Raw genomic sequence first — 6,253 nt, forward strand, 5'->3', positions numbered from 1 at the left:
TTCGGCCATATTTTCAAGCTCATACAATTATCGTTATGACTGATCTCCCACTACGTCAGGTCCTATAAAAATCAGAAGCTTCAGGCCGACTCACGAAGTGGGCGATTGAACTCAGCGAATTCGATATCCAATTTAAGCCAAGAGTAGCAGTTAAGGGGCAAGCCGTGGCCAACTTCATTGCTGAAGTGACACCACGAGTAGATTCAATGACTTTGAATACCGAGCCTACTGAAGAATTGACCACTGCTTCTCCCGAGTCAGCGCTCGACCCAACCCCCTGGAAGCTGTATATCGATGGCTCCTCCAACTCTAAGGCAAGTGGGGCAGGAGTAGTGCTGGAAACTCCTGATCAAACCTACATGCAATATGCCTTAAGACTTGAATTTCAAGCCTCGAACAACACAGCAGAATATGAAACTTTATTGCTCGACCTCCGACTCGAGACCAGTTTGGGCGTTACGCATCTTAATGTTTTCAGCGATTCACAATTGGTCGTCAATCAAGTCGCTAGTATGTATCAAATACGTAAAGAGCAATTAAAAGCATATGTGGAGAAAGCCAAAGAGTTAATCGATAGATTCCAACAGTGTGTGGTTACTCAGATCCCTCGAACAGAAAACGCCAAAGCCGATCTGTTAGCAAGACTTGCCTCAGCCGACGAGGACAACATACCTATGTCTATTCCAATCGAGTATGTCGCCAAGCCGAGTATCGGTGAACCAGTTAGCTCGACCATTCACACAATCGATTCGGAACCCACTTGGCTCCACCCGATTATCCGATATCTCAACAATGGAGAGTTGTCCGAAGATCACGCCGAGACTCGACGATTAAAAATTCGAGCTTCTCGCTACACCATACTCAATGGGGTGCTGTATAAGAAAGGTTATTACGTTTCGTTACTATGATACCTAAACCCCAGTGAAGCCGACTACGTACTACGAGAAATACATGAAGGAATATATAAAAATCATTCAGGAGGACAATCACTCGCGTATAAGGTTCTACGTTAGGGGTACTATTGGTCTACCATCCAGCATGACACTCGTAAGCTCGTCCACAGATGCGATAAATGTCAACGGTTCGCAGCCATTCCGAGGCAACCCCTGGAGGAGCTGACTCCAATGATCGGTCCTTAGCCCTTCGCGCAGTGGGGAATCGATATTATCAGACCACTACCCATGGAAAAAGGACAGACCAAATTTGTTGTCGTAGTAGTGGACTACTTCACAAAGTGGGTCGAGGCTGAGCCACTGGTAAGAATAACTGAGCAGAAGATCACAGACTTCATATGGAAGAACATTGTCTGTCATTTCGGGGTACCCCGGACCATTGTTACCGACAATGGGAAGCAGTTTGACAATAAGAGCTTTCGTAACATGTGCGGTAATCTCGGAATCAGAAATGTATACACATCACCCCATCATCCTCAGACGAACGGACAAGTTGAGGTGGTCAATAAGATCATCAAACGACATCTCCGAACTAAGCTTGACCAAACCAAAGGAGTGTGGGCCGAAGAACTCCCAAAGATACTGTGAGCATACCGAACCACGGTTTGAACCACTACATGAGAAACCCCTTTCTCCCTCGCTTATGGTTCGAAAGCCGTTACCTCAGTCGAGATCGGGCTGCCCTCAGCCCGAATCAGTTCGTTTAATGAAGAGGATAATGAAGAACTCTTGGCCCTCAGACTTGACCTAGTGGACGAATAAAGAGAAAGAGCTCGGTTACGAACTATGGCTCGATAGCAATAAGTAGCTCGATTTTATAATGCTCGAGTTAAGGTCAGGCGATTTCGAGTCAGGGACATGGTTCTCCGAAAAATATTCCTCAACACTAAGGAAGTTGGTGCGGGCACACTGGGACCCAACTGAGAAGGACCCTATGTCATCTCAAGAACCATCCGACCAGGAACGTATCGATTGGAAGACTTAACTGGATAGTTGCTACCCCATCCGTGGAATGCCGAGCATCTAAAAATCTACTATCTCTAGGTCAGCCCAGCGAAGCGTTCAGAAATATTCAAAACCAACAAGCATATAAACTGAATCAAGATGAATAAAAGAAAACCGAGTATATTCATTTATCAGTACGTTTATTACATCGAGCTATATCTTGTTGTGGCATTACATTGATAAAGCAAAAGGCTTAAAATCAAAAGGAAAGGTCGGCCGTAACATGCAAGCATCTTCCTTGGCCATGAATACTTTCGAGCTCGCCCTGGAGCTCGGTCTATTTGGAGAGCTGGTGTGAGTACCAAAAATGGAGCTGATGATGGTACCAAAAGAAGTGGTTCAAACTCAGCTGCCACTACTAGGAGCAACCTCAGCGACCTCAGGAGTTGTCTCGACCTTGACACCAGCCGCAGCATCAGCAGGTTCAGCGGCCTCAAGCTCCGGTTCCTCGAAATCAACCGCATCTTCTCCAAATCCCGAGAGATCAAGATCGGGAAAAGATTCCTTCATCACCTTGATACAAGCCGTGTATCCGCTCTGATACAAGCGATCCCTCTCCTACTCAAATTCTTGGGATTCGAGAAAGGCCTGCACAGCCCGATCCTTGGCCTCCGTAGCCTCGTCAATGGCTTTCTGAATGGCTGCCTCAGCCTCACCCTTGGTCCGAGCCAACTTATCCGCGCAAGAGGCGTGAGCTTGACGGATTCGCCGACTCTCTTCTTGAGCCTCCGTCAGTAGCGAAGCCAAGCGAGCGCACTCGGCTTTGGCGTCAGCAGTGGCCTTCCGAGCAAGTCCCAACTCGCCCGACAGAATTCCAGCCCGAGCCAAGGAAGCCTCGACTTTTGCTCCCGCCTCAGTTGTCTGCTTTTAAGCGGCAATCAGATCCGAGCAGGCCTTAACCACACAAGGAGCCAATTGCACAAGGAAAATGTGAGGTTAGACTGAGTCACCAATAGAAGAAATCACAAAAAAAGAGAGAGATCACCGACGTTACCTCAAGAAGTATCTTCACCGCAAGGCCAAGGGTTTGCAGCCAAGAGGCGTTGTAGAAACTAGCGAAGTCTCTCTCGCTCCCATGAGCGATGGCCCAAGGGATCATCCTCGATACCACCTGTTGGAAAGGCGAAGGCTCCTATTGAGTCATCCCCCCTCCTGAAGTCTCCCCTCTCTGCTCCTCTCTTAGTTCCGAGACTCGCTCTGCAACGGGCCCCGGCTCAGAAGCCGCTTGAGACTCGGCAGGAGCCGCTCCTGTCTCTTTTGCCCTCTCTTCGGGGTCAGAAAGCACGACGACGGTCGGGACCACCGGAGCAAGGGCGACTGGGGCGGATAGCTCCTTAGCCTTCGGAGCCGTCTTCGCCTTCTTTGAAGGCCGATGCTCTAACAAAAGCACCAACCTCGGAGGAGCCTTCATTTTTTACGCCAGTTTAAGAAAGGGTCGAACTTCAGTCATCTCTGTATCAGATAAGGTAAAGAATTAGATAAAATTCAATAGAAACGTGTTAGAATAAATCGAGGATACCTGTCACGACAGAGTCTAGGCCCGAGAGAAGGAGACGCTCTAGTTGAAGAAGAGTCTTCCAAGACCGATCTTCCGGACTTATTTCCCTCAGATCCTTGATCCTAGCTAGAGCACCAACTCCTAGCTTCGGCCTTCTCTTGGAGATATCTGCAAAACGCGTTCAGTCAGACTCAGGAATGTCAAAAAAAAAAAGATACGGAGAAAGGAAATGCCGAGTCACCTGCTTTAAAAAACGCCCGGGGAATACGAGATTCGAAGAGCCCAGGCTCGGCAGTCTTCTAGCGACCGCATGCCCAGAACCACCTCTCTCTCCAGTGTTTGTTGGAGGTAGGAGGGTCGGTTATTAAAAGACCGCCCTTGTTCCGCCAAGCGCACAAGAAGTACCAGCCGGGTTGTTGAGGGTTTGACCGTATTTGGTACAGATAAAGGAACTCGTCCATAGTCAGTGGGGGTTGCTCTGTCTCGGCCCACAACACTGAACATCCGAACAAGTTCCTCCACCCGTTTGGCACTATCTGCCCAGGAGCGATTCGGAGTCGGGATAGAAAATCCCGAGCAACAGGTTGGAGGGGCAGACGTAAGCTACATTGCATTGTGACTTGGAAAATTGCGACCATCCCAGCAGGAGGATGGTCAGGCAATTTACTTGGAAGGGGAAGACGAATAATAATCGAGTTGGGGACATGGTACCCAACTCGGATCCTGTCTAAATCCGCCTCAGTTAAAACTGATGGGATTGGACCCTTCTGATCGTCTCCAACATCTCCCTCGGCAGCATCTCCCTCTTCGTCTGCCAACTCAATGGCCCTGGCCGACCTTCTGAGAGGAATCGATTCAGTGGTTTCCTCTAACTCCTCATCCTCTTCTTCCGAGTCATCCCCAGGAAAACAGGGGTTAGGTTTCCCAGGGGCAGTCACCAAAGACGCCCCTCTGCCGGAAGGACCCATCGAAGTAGGACGTTCCGCTGAAGTTACAAACGTTCTTTCAGAGAACCAGAAAGCTTCATTGGCACTAATTGCTATCTCCGCCAACAATGAGGGCGATTCCGAGACATTCCAAAGATGTCCCGTTTCGTCCTCATACCGAAAATCCCTTCCCGGGGACTTGAAGAATGTGCTGCCATTAAAGAGTCGAAAAGGAAAGGGAGGGAAAGAAAACTCACCGGAGAGGTGAAAAGCGCACAGTTGGGAAAGTAAAAGGAGAAGTGGCGAACATAATAAAGGAAGTGGCGAAACGCGAAGACAAGTAGAGAGGAGGAGAAAGGAGGAAGAGAAAACGAGAAAGGAAAGCTCGCGCGAAAATGGAAAATAAATCCCGCTCTCCCCTTTTATACCCGAGCCACGTGGCAACGGCATTTAAGGAGGAGTCAAATCGACGCCTGCTTCAACTCCCCCGCCCGACACGTGGCGCATGCCGACTGATGCAAGTAATGCCCTCGCCACGCATTCGATGCTTATAAGCGGACGAAATGTTCTGACGGCTGTCTGCTCATGTGACCTCGAGGACCGAACCGACGCCAGTTAAGAACGATACAAGAAGCATTAAAAGCCCCATCATAACCTCGGTCTCCAGGGCACACCGACTCAAAAAACTCGTTACGCCTTAGTGTCGACCTAACTAACATAAGGAGTAAGGGGCTTACTGTTTAGGAAAAAATACCAAGTTCGGGGACCCGGTTATGGAGTGGACCAACTCTATCGGCACCTCCCGAGAATCCGAGGCAACGTATTGGACTGAGACGGGACAAAGCCTAAAGGAGAGACTTAGCTCGGATTCCTGGGAAATGAATCCCAACCGAGACCTTAAGAGTCAGGAGTCATAAGCAAAGTAAGACACAAAGTTGGCTCGGTTAACGAGGCAGCAATGTCTAAAGAGGCCGATTGAGGCCCTAAAGCTAAAAGCAACCTGACTGACCATAAAACCGACCCATACAAGGCCGGTTATAGTGTCAGTTATCGGATTAAGGAAGAACGTTGGCCACAAGTCGATCCTGTTCCGTCCGACATGAGGCAAAAAGTTTTATCCTTGTAGCCAACCGAGACTCGTCTGTTACTTGAGTCGGTCAAGGCCGAGCCGAGCGAGGAAGAAACGGTGTAAGCTTAAATAAAGTTCCGAAAATCTTGGGAAAGGATTCTCGATCCCGAGGATTTCGAGATCGGGAAGCATCCGTAAGTAGATTACGGCTAAATCAAATCTCCTAGAAATCAGGGAGAGAATCCTCATACGGCGAGATCATCCCTCTCCTATAAATGAGAAACACTTCAAGGGTGAAAGGAACGCAAAAACTTTCTCCCATAAACCTTTAATACCGTAAGACCCAGATTCCTAGCCTGACTTTGACATCGGAGGGTCCCCTGCTCTAGTCTTCTTCTTGTGCAGGTACTTGAAGGTCTCAAGAAGGTGGACCAAATTTTTGCATCAACAAGGTTCAATGGAAAAGATGGCCAAAAACTGGATTGTCGAAACTCGCCAAGTTGGTGGGTTTTCATAGCATCATGGTACACCCATGGCTGGACCCTTAGATCAAGGACTGGGTCAGTAACCATGGCCCATAAAATCAGATCAATCAACTAATCCGAGCCACAAGTATACGAGAAAAATGGATGTGCCAGCCTGATTGTCGGGCCGCAGCACATCCACTGTGGGACACCCACCTGATGAACGGGTCAGATCCCATACAACATGTGCCACGTTGGAACACGTGATGCAAGTCCCCTCTTCAATCTCTCATGCAGAATTACACTGGAAATACCTGCACACGTGAGAGTTGTCGGCC

This window comes from Magnolia sinica, chromosome 2 (assembly GCF_029962835.1).
Source record: "Magnolia sinica isolate HGM2019 chromosome 2, MsV1, whole genome shotgun sequence".
Lineage (NCBI taxonomy): Eukaryota > Viridiplantae > Streptophyta > Magnoliopsida > Magnoliales > Magnoliaceae > Magnolia > Magnolia sinica.